Raw genomic sequence first — 16960 nt, forward strand, 5'->3', positions numbered from 1 at the left:
CCGTAGGACGAACAACAATCATACCATAGGCTAGCTTCTAGGGTTTAGCCTCTCTGATCTCGTGGTAGATCCACTCTTGTACTACCCATATCATCAATATTAATCAAGCAGGAGTAGGGTTTTACCTCCATCGAGAGGGCCCGAACCTGGGTAAAAACATCGTGTCCCTTGTCTCCTGTTACCATCCGCCAAGACGCACAGTTCGGGACCCCCTACCCGAGATCCGCCGGTTTTGACACCGATAGTCTCTATGCCGTAAACCCTAAACCCTAAACGTGATTTAATTTCCTGGATTGGTAGAACCTCTCGAAGGAAAGAAGCCTGGCAACCTCGGATCATACGATGCTTTTCTGCAGTTCCACTAAAATCAAGCTGAGCATCCCTGTTGGCAAAGATACTGCAGAAGTGTCATTAGAATAATAGTAGTGGTAGTAGTTCATGAGACATAAACTCATCACAAATAGAAGCCGGTAGAAGTAGAGAAAGATACACATGGAGATGGAGCTACATGGGGAGCTGCGGCAGTGGAGCGAGTTGGCTCCAAAAGAGTTGTACCTGGGTGAAAGCACAAGTGCTCCCTGTGTGATTTTAGTAACCAATGATAACATCTCTTTTTTGGACTAATACTTTTATCGAGCATATTTCAGATGAGTTCAACAATGCCGTGGCAAGGACAAGAGGATGTGGAACCCCTTCAAAATGCTAAGGAAAATTATTGGCAAAGGCTCAAGACTCTTCTTTTTCATTTTAGAGATCCAAGATCACATTGAGTCAATAGGAAAGCCAATACTATTAAAATGGGATGAGGTGTTGCTTAATGGTCAACTTGCTTAAGTGCCTAGTGATATTGTGATACGTCTCCAACGTATCTATAATTTTTTATTGTTCCATGCTATTATACTTTCTATTTTGGATGTTTTATATGCATTAATATGCTATTTTATATTAATTTTTGGGATTAAACTATTAACCTAGAGCCCAGTGCCAGTTCATGTTTTGCCCTGTTCTTGAGTATTGTAGAAAAGGAATACCAAACGCAGTCCAAATGGAATGAAACCTTCGCGATGTTTTTTCTTGGACCAGAAGACAACCAAGAGACTTGGAGCTGAAGTTGGAGGAGCAACAAGGCGGCCACGAGGACGGAGGGCGCGCCTATGGGGTAGGGCGCGCCCCCACCCTTGTGGGCCCCTCGTGCACCCACTGACCTAATTCTTTTGCCTATATATTCCCATATATCCCCAAACCAATAAAGGCATCCACGAAAACACTTTTCCGCCGCTGCAACCTTCTCTACCAGTGAGATCCCATCTAGGGGCCTTTTCCGGCGTCCTGTCGGAGGGGAATTTGATCACGGAGGGAATCTACATCAACACCATTGCCCTTCCGATGAAGCGTGGAGTAGTTTACCACAGACCTACGGGTCCATAGCTAGTAGCTAGATGGCTTCTTCTCTTTCTTTGATTCTCAATACCATGTTCTCCTTGATGTTCTTGGTGATCTATTCGATGTAATACTTTTTGGCAGTGTGTTTGCCGAGATCCGATGAACAGATTTATGATCAACTTATCTATGAATATTATTTGAATCTTCTCTGAATTCTTATATGCGTGATTTGATATCTTTGTAATTCTCTTCGAACTATCGGTTTGGTTTGGCCAACTAGATTGGTTTTTATTGAAATGTGAGTAGTGCTTAGCTTTGGGTTCAATCTTGTGGTATCCTTTCCTAGTGAAAGTAGGGGCAGCAAGGCACATATTGTATTGTTGGCATCGAGGGTAAAAAGATGGAGTTATCATCATATTGCTTGAGTTAATTCCTCTACATCATGTCATATTACTTAATGTGTTACTCTGTTCTTTAAGTTACTCTGTTCTTTATGAACTTAATACTCTAGATGCATGCTAGTTAGCGGACGATGTGTGGAGTAATAGTAGTAGATGCAGACAGGAGTCGGTCTACTTGACACAGACGTGATGCCTATATTCATGATGCCTATATCGTCATAACTTTGCGCTCTTCTATCAATTGCTCTACAATAATTTATTCACCACTATATTATTTGCTATCTTGAGAGAAGCCTCTAGTGAAAACTATGGGCCCCAGGTCTATTTTCCATCATACAAGTTTCTAATCTACAATTTATTTTCCTATCTACTATTCTTGCAATCTTTTACTTTCTGATCTATATTATCAAAAATACCAAAAATATTTACTTTATCATTTATCTATCTCTATCAGATCTCACTTTTGCAGGTAACCGTGAAGGGTTTGACAACCCCTTTATCACATTGGGTGCAAGTTTGTTTGATTGTTTGTGCAGGTATTTGGTGATTTGTGCGTTGTCTCCTGCTGGATTGATGCCTTGCTTCTCAAGCTGAGGGAAATACTTATCTTTACTTTGTTGCATCACCCTTTGCTCTTCAAGGGAAAAACCAACAAAAGCTCAAGATGTAGCATATTTCTCAAAAATCCTCAACCACTTTATCATTTCCACATATGTCCAAAACCCAAAGTCAAACTTGGCCCCACTGATTTGATATATCCAGTGCCATCGAGTTCATTTGACATAGCCGCTGCCAGAAACCCTAATCAATTCGGTCACACTGATGCGAATCTCGGTCTCACCGAGATGGCCTTGCAAACTCTCTGTTGATTATTGCAATTATTTTGGTATCACCGAAATGTACAATTGGTCACACCGAGTTTGCCCGACGAACACTCTTTTTGACCAATTGCCGAAATCGGTCTCATCGAGTTTATGCGATTGGTCTCACCAAGATGAGGGTTTGCCCTATCCCTAGCACATCAGTCCCACTGAGTTGATCATGTCGGTCCCACCGAGATTCCTAACATTCACATTTTGAACTAAATTGGTCCTACCGAGTTTCTCTATTTGGTTTAGCCAATTTGGGTCAAATGTGTGTAACAGTTGGATTTTGTGTGGAGTCTATATATACGCCTCCACCCACATCTCCATTAGTGAGAGAGCCATCACAACATGCCTAAACTTCCACTACTTATTTTCTGAGAGAGAACCACCTACTCATGTGTTGAGACCAAGACATTCCATTCCAACCATAAGAATCTTGATCTCTAGCCTTCCTGAAGTTGCTTTCCACTCAAATCATCTTTCCAGCATAGAAAAATATGTGAGAGAGAGTTGAGTGTTGGGGAGACTATCATTTGAAGCACGAGAGAAAGGAGTTCATCATCAACACACCATCTATTACCTTTTGGAGAGTGGTGTCTGCTAGATTGGTTAGGTGTCACTTGGGAGCCTCCGTTCAGATTGTGGAGTTGAACGAAGGAGGTTGCAAGGGCAACGAGATCGCCTACTTCATGAAGATCTACCCAAATGAGGCAAGTCCTTTGTGGGTGATGGCCATGGTGGGATAGATAAGGTTGCTTATTTGTGGACCCTTCATGGGTGGAGCCCTCCGTGGACTCGTGCAACCGTTACCCTTCGTGGGTTGAAGTCTCCATCAACGTGGATGTACGATAGCACCACCTATCGGAACCATGCCAAAAATCTCCGCGTCTTCATTGCGTTTGCACACTCCAATCATGTCCCTTTACTTTCTTGCAAGTAGCATGCTTTACTATTTCCGCTGCCTATACTCTTGCCATGCTTGCTTGAATTGTGTTGGGAATGTTTAAAATTGTGCTAATCTTCAACCTCAACTTGAAAATTATAAAAACTGCTAACTTTACTTATTGAGGATCTAATCACCCCACTAGACACCTCTTCTCGATCCTTTCAATTGGTATCGGAGCTTTGGTCTCCATTGCTTTGGTTTAATCACCGTTGGAGGAAGATGGATGAGTCTACGATTGGGAGTATTACAAGTAGAGTGCCTATGCTTGATGGAGAGTTCTTTAATGCTTGGAAAAATGAGATTCTTGAGATTTTCAATGAATATGATTTGAACAATGACATTACTAGCCCTTGTGTGCAACTATTGATCCCTTGCATCCTACCCCTAATGAGTATCTTGACATGACCCACAATCTTAGAGCTATCAATCTTATTATAAGAGGATTGCCTAGAAATTTGCTTGCATGCCTGCCTACTTTTGAATGTGCTTATACTATATGGAGATATCTTGAGGAAAGCTTTCCAAGCTACTCTTTGAAAAAAACAGATGCGATTCTTCGAAGGTCCATAACTTTTCATAAGATGAAACCCAGGGATCCTAAATTTGATGATTGCCTATTTGAGCTTCGTGATCTCATGCGTGCCAAAGGAGACGTTGGAGTCATTAGTAGCATCATCTCTCAAATCATTAAAAATCATAAAGATGCACATTGTCATGAACATAAATCTAATGAATCACTCTCTCTAGGTGATGATCAATCACAAGACGATGTCGAACATGGATATTATGATGAAGATGATGATAGTGAATTTGATCTCGATGAGTCTATGGGACAATTTGGTCTTATGGCTTGTGGTTACATGGATGGAGGAAAGGAATGGGTTCTTGAGAGTGGATGTACCGATCACATGACCGATGACAAGGATATGTTCCGAGAGCTTGCTGAAAATAATGGTCCCCGAAAGTATGTCACTTTTGGTGATAACTCAAAGGGTAAGGTGGTTGGCCTTGGTAAGGTGGCCATCTCACATGACAGCTCCATCCAAAATGTTATGCTCGTTGAAACTCTTGGCTACAATTGGCTTTCTGTATCTAGACTAGCTGATTTCGGTTTCAATGTCCTGTTGACTAAAGTAGATTGCCAAGTGTTTCAAAGAGATAATCATAATATTGTCTTTACCAGTATACGTAGAGGTGATCTATACATTGTTGACTTCAGTAAAAAGGCTCAACCTAGAACTTTCTTAATTGCTAAATCTTCTGAAGGTTGGTTGTGGCATAGAAGGTTAGGTCACGTGGGCATGCGAAATCTTGATAAGCTTATTAAAGGTGATCATATCCTTGGTGTTAAACATGTTTATTTGACAAGGATAGACTTTGCAATGCTTGTCAAGCAGGAAAACATGTTGGAGGAAGTCATCCCATGAAGAACATCATGACCACGAGGAGACCACTCGAGCTGCTTCATATGGATCTCTTTGGTCCCAATGGCTACAAGAGTCTCATTCGGCTTGGTCATTGTTGATGATTTGTCCAGATTTACATGGGTGTTCATTCTTGATGATAAATCGTAGATCCAAAAGATCTACAAATTTTTTGCTAGGAAGGCCCAAAATCAATTTGAAATGAAGATCAAGAAGGTTCGTAGCGACAATGGAACAGAGTTCAAGAATGCAAATGTGGATAACTTTGTGACGAAGAAGGTATTTCACATGAGTTCTCGACTACATACACGCTTCAACAAAATGGACTTGTTGAGAGGAAGAACTGGACGCTGATTGAGATGGCAAGAATGATTCTTGATGAATACAAGACGCCAAGACATTTTTGGGCGGAAGCGGTTGTGACAGCTTGTCATGCAACAAATCGACTATATCTTCACAAGCTTCTCGGGAATACGGCATACGAGATTCTCACCAGTAACAAACCCAAAGTTGGATACTTTCGAGTATTTGGCTCAAAATGTTACATTCTTGATAAGCATAGTTGTTCGAAATTTTCCCCTAAATCTCATGAAGATTTTCTACTCGGTTACGGCTCAAACTCTCACACTTACTATGTCTACAACAATTTCACCCGAAAGGTTGAAGATATGGTAGATGTCAAGTTTGATGAATCTAACGGCTCGCAAGTAGAGCAATTGCCGATTGATGTAGGAGATAAAGATCCCTTGGAAGCAATTCAAGACTTGTCTATTGGCAAGATTCGCCCAACAGAGTTGAAGGAGAGTACCTCGTCCGTTCAAGTGGAAGCCTCAACTTCACACCAAGGTGAACCACAAGTTGGCTTGGAGGCATCCACAAGTGGAACACATCAAGATGATGGAAACTAGGATGTACAACAAGAGGAACCTCATCGACCTCCTTCTCCACCTCCACAAGAGAACAACAATGCCAACGACAATGAAGAAAGACAAGAGGAAGAACAAGACAATGAAGAGGATGTTCCACCCTAACCCAAACAAGAGCTCTCATGAGTTCGATCAAGAGTCTCAAGAGATCATACCGTCGAACAAATCTTTGATGATATCCAAACCGGGAGAATTACTCGCTCTAATACTCGTTTGGCTAACTTTTGTGAACATTATTCATTCATTTCTAGTATTGAACCTATGAAGGTTGAAGAGGCTCTTGATGATCTGGATTGGGTGAACGCTATGCATGAATAGCTACACAATTTCGAGAGGAACCAAGTATGGACGTTGGATGAAAATCCCGATGAGAAGCACAATGTCATTGGAACCAAATGGGTGTTTCGGAATAAGCAAGATGAATATGGAAAAGTTGTACACAACAAGGCTCATCTCGTTGCTCAAGGCTACACTCAAGTCGAAGGTGTGGACTATGGTGAGACATATGCCCACGTTGCTGGACTTGAGTCCATACACATCTTATTTGCTTATGCCAATCATCATGACATTACTTTATATCAAATGGACATAAAAAGTTCTTTAAATGGTGAAATTGATGAGGAAGTGTATGTTAAACAACCTCTCGACTTGGTTAATCCAAAGAAATTTGATCATGTTTACAAACTTCACAAAGCTCTTTATGGTCTTAAACAAGCTCCTAGAGCATGGTATAAATGCTTGACTAAGTTTCTTACTGAAAAAGGCTTTGAAATTGGAAAATTTTATTCTACACTTTTTACTAAAAGGGTTAATTGTGAGTTATTTGTTTGCCAAATTTATGTGGATGATATCATATTTGGTTCAACTAACCCTCATTTTAGTGAAAAGTTTGGAAGGCTAATGTCGAAGAAATTTGAGATGTCTATGATGTGTGAATTCAAATTCTTTCTTGGTTTGCAAATCAAACAAACTATGGAAGGTACCTTTGTTTCCCAAACAAAGTATACCAAGGACTTACTCAAGAAGTTCAACATGCAAGAAAGCAAAGGTATGAAAACACCCATGCCTACTAGTGGACATCTTGACTTGACTAAGGATGGAAAACTGGTTGACCACAAGGTTTACCGCTCTATGATTGGTTCATTGTTATATCTATGTGCCTCCCGTCCTGATATGATGCTAAGTATGTGCATGTGTGCACGATATCAAGCGGCCTGTCACATCCCTAGTTCTGGCCTGACCTATGCTTGCTTCCATGTGTGCATCATGTTTAAATTTAAATGAAATTTGAATTGGGGGATGTCCAAAGCCTCAGAAACTTTCTAAAAATGATCAACATTTAAATCTTCTCAAATGAGTCCAAGAAAATGTTTCTGTTATCCCATAGAAATGTTGGTAAGAGGTAAAATTCAAACCAATATTTTTGGAGTCACAGAAAAATTTATTTTGGCCATTTGAATTAATCCAATAACTATTTGCTTTGGATTTATATTTAATATATATTAAATATGACTCCAATAATTCTGGAAGTTTGTGAGTGGCTTTGTATATATTTTAGCAAGCCACATAAAAACCTACAGAATTTATTAAATGATTTAGTGTCTAAAACTAAATCAAAACAAACTACAGAAAATAGAAAACAGAAATAGGAAAAGCAGAGAGGAGAGAAACCTTACCTGGCGCTCACCTCTCAGCCCAGCCGGCCCAGCTCCTGTGCGGCCCAGCCCGCCACCGCTAACCCCCCTGTCGTCTTCCTCCCCTCGCACCGAAGCAGCTCGGTGGCGAGCGCCGACGCCGCCCTGGCCACCTCCTGCTTGCCACCGAGGCGCCCCCGACGCGTCTGGATATGCCCCGTAGCCCCCTCTGTCTCTCCCCTCGCTCTCTGCTCTCTCTCGACTCCTTCCCCCTCCTCTGCTCTCTCTCTCGCGCAGCCCGAGCGGAGCTCGTCGCCGCCGTTCGCCATAGCCGCGGCCACCGGCCACCCCATGCCCCGCCGACGCGCCAAGAAGCTCCACCAAGACGCCCTCGTCCTCCTCGACGTCTCACGCGACCAGAAGGGCCCCGAGCAGCCGCCATCGTCATCATCTTCAAGCTTCGGCCCCGGCGCCCTTCTCCGTCGATTCGGCCACTCCGGCGCGTCCCCGAGCCCGCTAACCATCCCTACGGCACCGCTGTGAGCTCCGCCACCGTTTCCCCCTCTTCCCCTCTTCGTTTGATTGCCGTAGCCGTCGCCCCCTTGATGACCGGAATGCACCGCCGCCTGAGCTCGCCGCCGACGATGCTCCGGTGACCATATGGTCACCCTGGAGTGTCCAACCTACTCCTCGCGATGCGTAGCGTCCTCCTAGCCCCTTGCCCCGCTCTTCTACGAACTGAAACGCAATCTCGCGCGCAACCGAACTCCGGTCGCCGCCTAGGTCGTCGCCGGCGCCAACCCCGGCCACCCCGACCCCAACGGACTCCACCAAGAGCCGCGGTTCGTCCTCAGCTCCACCCCGATGCCCTCCGTGACCCATTTGGTGGCCGAAACGGCCAAAACCACTCTCGCCGCCGCGTCGGGCTCGCCGGCGGCTAAACGCCGGCGCAGCTGACGTTGGCTTTGACCACGGGTGGGCCCTGGTTGACTCCGATGAGTCACTGACAGGTGGGGCCCAGCCCTGTTAATCAACCCAGTTTAGTTTAATTAAATTCTAACTAAACTAATCTCACTGACACGCGGGGCCCACAGGTCAGTTTGACCTGGACGGCGCCCGTTGACCTGCTGACGTCACTATGAGGTCATGCTGACGCAATAATTCCTTTCTGGAATTTAAATAAATCTTAAATGATTTATTATTCCAGAAAATTGTATAAACTTCTAAAATTCATAGAAATTCAACCGTAACTCCAAATTAAATAATTTATATATGAAAAATTATCAGGAAAATTCAAGGAATCCATCTGTACCATTTTCATGCATGTTTGAACAATGTTTGTCCTCTGTTTTGGACAAAACAAATAAAGGGCATTTAAATAACCATATATGGAGTTGGAATTTGAATCTTGTATTCAAACCAACTTCATTTAATCTGTTGCTAGTTGCATTAGCTCAAAACACATTCATATTGCCATGTCATAGCATGCATCATATTGTGCATTGCATTGATCGTGTTTCTTCTGTGTTTGCCGGTGTTGTTCCCCCTCGATAGACGTTGTACCGATGATGTGATCGTTGACACTGATGAAGACTCAATGTTATCTTCAGAAGTGCCAGGCAAGCAAAACCCCCCTTGTTCATTCCGATAAAATCCCACTCTCTCGCTCCTGCTCTCTTTTACTGCATTAGGACAACATCGATTCATCTGTTACTTGCTGCGGTAGCTGAACCCCTTTATCCTTTGCATGACCTGTCATTCCACAGTAATTAGATGAAACCCACTAGCATGAGTAGGAGTTGTTTGAGCCCTGATGTGCCTACTCATTCATGCTTGTTTGTCATGCCTGCTACTGCTTAGAGTTGAGTCAGGTCTGATTCATCCGGGATGAATCAGAGGTGTGTGAACATGTCCTACGGTGTGCGAGCTAAGCGTGTGAACACGATTTGGTAAAGGTAGCGGTGAGAGGCCATGTAGGAGTACATGGTGGGTTGTCTCATTGCAGCCGTCCTCAGGAACTGAGTTCTGTGTTTGTGATCCATGATTCAGCTACTACCACGCATTGGGCCCGAAACCAATGGACCCTCTCGGCTTCTTGATCACCCTTGTCCTCTGTCCAGGAGTTGCAAGTAGTTTCTGGTGTTTGTAGTATGCTGGAGGCCGTGCGCAGCGCTGACCGTAGGGGTGGGCTGTGATGCGGTAGGCACGTGGCCGGGTAAACCGGGCGCCCGTTTGGTGTCACGGAACCCTGTTCACATCGTTTGGGGCTGTGAGCGAAACTCCGGCCGGATCTCCTCATGGATGGAACCCGAATAGGCGATAAACCTGGACTAGAGACTCGAGTGTTTAGGCAGGCCGTGGCCGACACCCACGTTGGGCTTCCGCTTGAAGGTTGCCGAGTACATGTCGTGTAAACGGCGGTAAGTGGTGAGAGCGTGTGTGAAGAAGTACACCCCTGCAGGGTTAATATGATCTATTCGAATAGCCGTGTCCGCGGAAAAGGACTTCTGGGTTGCTTATATCAGTTCATAGACAAGTGAAAGTGGATACTTTAAAATGCGCAAGATAAGCGTGAGTGCTATGGATGGCGTTCTCGTAGGGAGACGGGAGCGGATCCATAGTAGTGTATTGACATGGTGAATATGTGGACTCGTGTGCGCCACCTGAAGAGTTACTTGCAATCATAGTTTAGGTTAGCCACTGAGTCAAAGCTGGCTTGCTGCAGTTAAACCCCACCATCCCCTTTGTTGATAATGATGCATATGTAGTTAGTTCTGATGTAAGTCTTGCTGGGTACATTTGTACTCACGTTTGCCTAATTTATGTTTTTGCAGAGAGACTTCAGTCTCGCTAGTAGTTCCACGTGGACTTCGACGTTTAGCTTGTTACCTCAGCTACGATCTTGTGCCCTCGGCAGGATCTGGTAGATAGTCAGGCTTTCAAGCCTTTTTCATTTATAGATGTCTGTACTCAGACATGATAGCTTCCGCTTGTGCTTTGATTTGTATGCTCTGAATGTTGGGTCATGAGACCCCTGTTTGTAATATCTCGCTCCTCGGAGCCTATTGAATAAATACTTGAGTCGTAGAGTCATGTTGTGATGCCATGTTGTGTTTGCACATATCGAGCATATTGTGTGTATGTTATTGAAATGCTTGGTATGTGTGGGATCTGACTATCTAGTTGTTTATCCTTAGTAGCCTCTCTTACCGGGAAATGTCTCCTAGTGTTTCCACTGAGCCATGGTAGCTTGCTACTGCTCCGGAACACTTAGGCTGGCCGGCATGTGTCCTTCTTCGTTCCTGTGTCTGTCCCTTCGGGGAAATGTCACGCGATGAATACCGGAGTCCTGTTAGCCCGCTACAGCCCGGTTCACCGGAGTCCTGCTAGCCCAGTGCTACAGCCTGGATTCACTCGCTGATGACCGACACGTTCGATGCTGGGTCATGGATGCCTGTCCCTGTAAGTTGTGCCACTTTGGGTTTACGACTAGCCATGTCAGCCCGGGCTCCTTATCATATGGATGCTAGCGACACTATCATATACGTGTGCCAAAAGGCGCAAACGGTCCCGGGCAAAGGTAAGGCGACACCCGTGGGAATACCGTGCGTGAGGCCGCAAAGTGATATGAGGTGTTACATGCTAGATCGATGTGGCATTGAGTCGGGGTCCTGACAGCGTTGGTATCAGAGCTTGACTGCCTGTAGGATTACCAAGCCAAACTGGTCGAAGTTGAGTCTAGAAATTCTTTAGTTATATAAGGGAATTGATTGTGGGATGGAACGTAAGGCTCTTTTTACTCCTTATACCTTATGCCCTTCTGATCTGAGTCATCTTATCTTTCCTGCGGGGTTAAGGAACTAGGCTATCTCTTCTTTCTATCAGGATCACGTGTTACTAATCCGTAGACTTATAGATTGTTGGACTTAAGCCTCGTTTCAGTTCCTATCACTTCCGTATGTTAACTGTTGATCTCGAAACCTTGATATTGTGCTTCTGAGTGGTTATGCCACCATTTTTGTGAATGTCTCAATCTTCTCTGAGCATTTACAGCCGTTATGCTGTCCGAGTCATCCCAGGTTTCTAAGCAGTCTGATGCATTTGCAAATCCCTTCTTCCCGTTCCCGATGTCCTTTTGGTCAGATTAATCACACAAATTAGTGAGTTGAGGTACTTTATTGCCTCAACATATATGTTGGAGTTAATAATTATGACCTTAGATGTCTTAGGAGATCATCTAGTGGTCTAGCATGATTTGTGTCCTAGTGTGATGATTCTGGCCTTTATTCTCGAAAGCATTCCGTGATGCTACTTAGTAGTAGGTATTCTACTCCTGGGTTTTGAACCCGAGATTCACTCCACTTACTTCATGTTGATAGTGTTTGCTAGTTCCTTTAGGATATTAGTAACCTTTGCGATAATCCTCGAGGTTCATGATACATCCTTTTTCCAATTACCATGAACCATTCTTGGCAGGAGTTCTTCTGAACCAAAAGATGACAACAAGAGTGCTCTCGATGAGTTCTCCATGCTATGTTGTGACTCTGCCAGCTCAACCTTTCTGCATGGGTTATCCGGAAGAATTATGTTGAACTTGGTTCGACATACTAATCTATGCATCCACAACTCAGGAAGTTATATGTTCCTTTGAGTTGTCCCTTTTTAGTTGTCTACTGACCTTCGTCTATCAATTGATAGTCAAGAGTATGCGTGCGTTCGTTTATCGATGCCTATTACTCTTGTGGTCCGTCAAGCCATTCTATCGCGGAATGACTAGGAGAAACAAACTCCAGTACCTCTTCCATATCCAGGATTGGGTCAAAGAAGTTGTGCTCCGCAGATCAAATTGCTAATCCAGCTTTTGTTCTGCTCTACCTTGGAGTATTACCATCTTTTATATCGGGATTGTTATAGGAATCGCACACCATCCTATGAACTCTTGGTACAGTGATACTTCTTGCCATCATTGTTCATTCCTCGGTTCCTGTGTTATCGTAACTGGAATACCGACAAATGAATCATGGCGTGTGAAATCAATACTGCTAGCAACTCTGTTGCTTGGTAGTTAAATGGACGATAACCTCATTCTTAGCGTGTTGATTATTGAATCGTCACCCTAAGATTGATTGTGCTACCTAGTCCCTATTTCTGGTGCACTCCTTGACCAATGAGTTAGGAATTATTTCAAGTCCTCACTCATTTGATCATATCGTCTTGCCCTGAAAAGCAAGATTGTTCTCGAGCTTAGTAACATACCGGTGGTTCGTGGCTTTCCAAATATCTTCTTGGAAGTGTTACTGGGTTGTTTCCTGACCATTATGTTGAGCTCGTGATCAAGTTGGTTTATCCTGTAAACCACCCTTTCTCCAAGAATCCATGTTGGATACCCCTGAGCTAGTTGCTTAAGCTAGACAACAACTTGGAGAGTTGGAAGATAAAAGCTTGCCTGGCTTAGCTCGTTCCAAAGGGATATTCTTGTGTAGTGTGTGTTGAAGAAAGATGATATCTTCATCGATTGGTCCCTGTGATCAGTTGCTGGACCTATTGTCTTAACAATCCTTTGATTTGAGTGTGGGCTATCGTCAAATCAAATCAGTAACAACGATATTCGTAATGTTGTCTTACTCGTGGTTGATCCCTCGAGCATACATCATTATATCTTTTGGGTCTGACCAATGCTATCACTTGTTCACTTAACTATGGAATTCCTTTTAAAAGGAAACCCAGATGAATTGTTGTTGAGCCCATTGACAACATCCTTATCTCCTCCATGATCTTGTTGGACAACAAGTTAGTGTTGGAAACTTCTGAAAGCATTTCTTCATGCCAACTCATGAAGTATGTGTTTGATGAAAGGAGTGACTTCCTCTTATACACATGCATTTGGTGAAAGTTGCCGCCATGAATTTGAGAAAGTTAGTTTTGTTTCCTTTGGAATCATCCCAAATCAGTCATGCATACATGCGAGGTATTCTGTGGTTCGGAGACTTGCAACCTCCATTCTATATGTGTCCCTAGCACACCAAGCCACTGATTGATTTGTTCAAGGTTAATAAGTTCTAAGTGCTAGTCCCGAAGGTACCAGACGGATTTGTACAAAACTTCGATATCCTCGATGATGGTTCCCCCTCCTGAACTCGGTAGTGTTTTATTATAAGACTATCACGTGGTCATGCTTGTCTTGGACAACATGTTCACATGTTGTAGCAGAACCAGCTCATGTTTTGGAGCTTGCTATCGTAATTCATTCCCCGAGAATCTCGCAACGTTATCTCGTCGATTTGTGTTGCAAACTTTCATTTTTCTTCCTAGACTCGATGAGTCTGGAATATCCTGACACCAACCAGATCTGAATCTCAGGCAGATATGATGGTTGGAACATTTCCCAAGAACTATAATACTGGTCTCTCGATAACCGGTAAAGTGGATGTCGTGGCCAACACACCCATCCGGAAGACCTATTATTGTAGTATCTTGATTGAGGAAGTTGGCCACCTCCCCATAGGGATTTCGTAGGATTTACTCCCTAGTTGCCCCTATGGATTTCTGTGTTCCGAAGTCTGACCTTTTTACTTGATGTTCTAGATACCAAACCATTGCAATGAATGGGATACGCTAGCACATCAAGGAGAACATTAGAAGCGGAGTGCTAAATGTCTCTCGGTCGATCATCCAGATTTTATTTCCTTGGCCCCGCCAAGGTGAAATCTGAGAAGGTGTTATCTTCCTTTGCATCTGCATCCTCCATCACCATTCATCATGGTAGTACGTTGTGTTGCCAGGATCCTTGACACGGATGTTGGTGAAACCTGATGAATATGGAAATGCTCAAGTTCTTGAGAGCACGCACAAGCGCTAGGTGTTATCATCGACACTAATTGGGATGCTCTCAGTTTCCTCGGCAATGCTATGACCTTTTCAAACAGTGAATTCACTCTCTATTGTTGGGTTCTTCCCCAGTTACCAGAATCATTCCCAGCATTTGCATTTTGTTCCCAGCTTGCACCGCCAATGTGCCATTCTACCATGGGTCTCTTCCATTTCCGGTGATAAGCAAATTCATCCATTACGTTGTCTTCAACAAGGTAATCCACATCATCCAAGTCCGAGTATGCCATTCTACCGACCCCCTCCAAACGATCGCTCGAGAATTGTCTTAGGCTGGTTTAAAGAGTTCCAATGATCCCTGAATCAAAGGTAATTCTTTTTGCCACTTAAGGGGATATTTCCACGAGTCACCTTCCCTAAGGTGCATCGTTATGGTATCATGGCAATTCAACTCCTCGCTACGTTGACAATCAATTACCACCTTCTTAAGCGTGAAATTGTTGTCTACCTAGTGAACCTTCGTCATCTGCTTCACTCCATTCCTATGGATGTGTGCTTCGTCTCTCAGCTTGAGAGATGTTGCTATGTCTCATTCCATGGGTTAATCCTGAGTTGTTCGACCTTCGAGAAGAACAATTCTTTTAGGGTCTTTCCTTTCCTCTCGTTGTCATGATAGTTGGAGTTCTCAAGGCAAGACTTCGAGACAATGATGGTGAACGAATCAACGTTCAATTGAAGTGCAACCTGGATCGTGAAGATTGTGCTAGTTTGCGTTCCCCCTTCACCTTACCCTACGCTTGAATCTCGGGACGAGATTTTTGTTTAGTGGGGGTGAGTTGTCACATCCCTAGTTCTGGCCTGACCTATGCTTGCTTCCATGTGTGCATCATGTTTAAATTTAAATGAAATTTGAATTGGGGGATTTCCAAAGCCTCAGAAACTTTCTAAAAATGATCAACATTTAAATCTTCTCAAATGAGTCCAAGAAAATGTTTCTGTTATCCCATAGAAATGTTGGTAAGAGGTAAAATTCAAACCAATATTTTTGGAGTCACAGAAAAATTTATTTTGGCCATTTGAATTAATCCAATAACTATTTGCTTTGGATTTATATTTAATATATATTAAATATGACTCCAATAATTCTGGAAGTTTGTGAGTGGCTTTGTATATATTTTAGCAAGCCACATAAAAACCTACAGAATTTATTAAATGATTTAGTGTCTAAAACTAAATCAAAACAAACTACAGAAAATAGAAAACAGAAATAGGAAAAGCAGAGAGGAGAGAAACCTTACCTGGCGCTCACCTCTCAGCCCAGCCGGCCCAGCTCCTGTGCGGCCCAGCCCGCCACCGCTAACCCCCCTGTCGTCTTCCTCCCCTCGCACCGAAGCAGCTCGGTGGCGAGCGCCGACGCCGCCCTGGCCACCTCCTGCTTGCCACCGAGGCGCCCCCGACGCGTCTGGATATGCCCCGTAGCCCCCTCTGTCTCTCCCCTCGCTCTCTGCTCTCTCTCGACTCCTTCCCCCTCCTCTGCTCTCTCTCTCGCGCAGCCCGAGCGGAGCTCGTCGCCGCCGTTCGCCATAGCCGCGGCCACCGGCCACCCCATGCCCCGCCGACGCGCCAAGAAGCTCCACCAAGACGCCCTCGTCCTCCTCGACGTCTCACGCGACCAGAAGGGCCCCGAGCAGCCGCCATCGTCATCATCTTCAAGCTTCGGCCCCGGCGCCCTTCTCCGTCGATTCGGCCACTCCGGCGCGTCCCCGAGCCCGCTAACCATCCCTACGGCACCGCTGTGAGCTCCGCCACCGTTTCCCCCTCTTCCCCTCTTCGTTTGATTGCCGTAGCCGTCGCCCCCTTGATGACCGGAATGCACCGCCGCCTGAGCTCGCCGCCGACGATGCTCCGGTGACCATATGGTCACCCTGGAGTGTCCAACCTACTCCTCGCGATGCGTAGCGTCCTCCTAGCCCCTTGCCCCGCTCTTCTACGAACTGAAACGCAATCTCGCGCGCAACCGAACTCCGGTCGCCGCCTAGGTCGTCGCCGGCGCCAACCCCGGCCACCCCGACCCCAACGGACTCCACCAAGAGCCGCGGTTCGTCCTCAGCTCCACCCCGATGCCCTCCGTGACCCATTTGGTGGCCGAAACGGCCAAAACCACTCTCGCCGCCGCGTCGGGCTCGCCGGCGGCTAAACGCCGGCGCAGCTGACGTTGGCTTTGACCACGGGTGGGCCCTGGTTGACTCCGATGAGTCACTGACAGGTGGGGCCCAGCCCTGTTAATCAACCCAGTTTAGTTTAATTAAATTCTAACTAAACTAATCTCACTGACACGCGGGGCCCACAGGTCAGTTTGACCTGGACGGCGCCCGTTGACCTGCTGACGTCACTATGAGGTCATGCTGACGCAATAATTCCTTTCTGGAATTTAAATAAATCTTAAATGATTTATTATTCCAGAAAATTGTATAAACTTCTAAAATTCATAGAAATTCAACCGTAACTCCAAATTAAATAATTTATATATGAAAAATTATCAGGAAAATTCA

The sequence above is a fragment of the Triticum aestivum genome, chromosome 3B (assembly GCF_018294505.1).
Source record: "Triticum aestivum cultivar Chinese Spring chromosome 3B, IWGSC CS RefSeq v2.1, whole genome shotgun sequence".
Lineage (NCBI taxonomy): Eukaryota > Viridiplantae > Streptophyta > Magnoliopsida > Poales > Poaceae > Triticum > Triticum aestivum.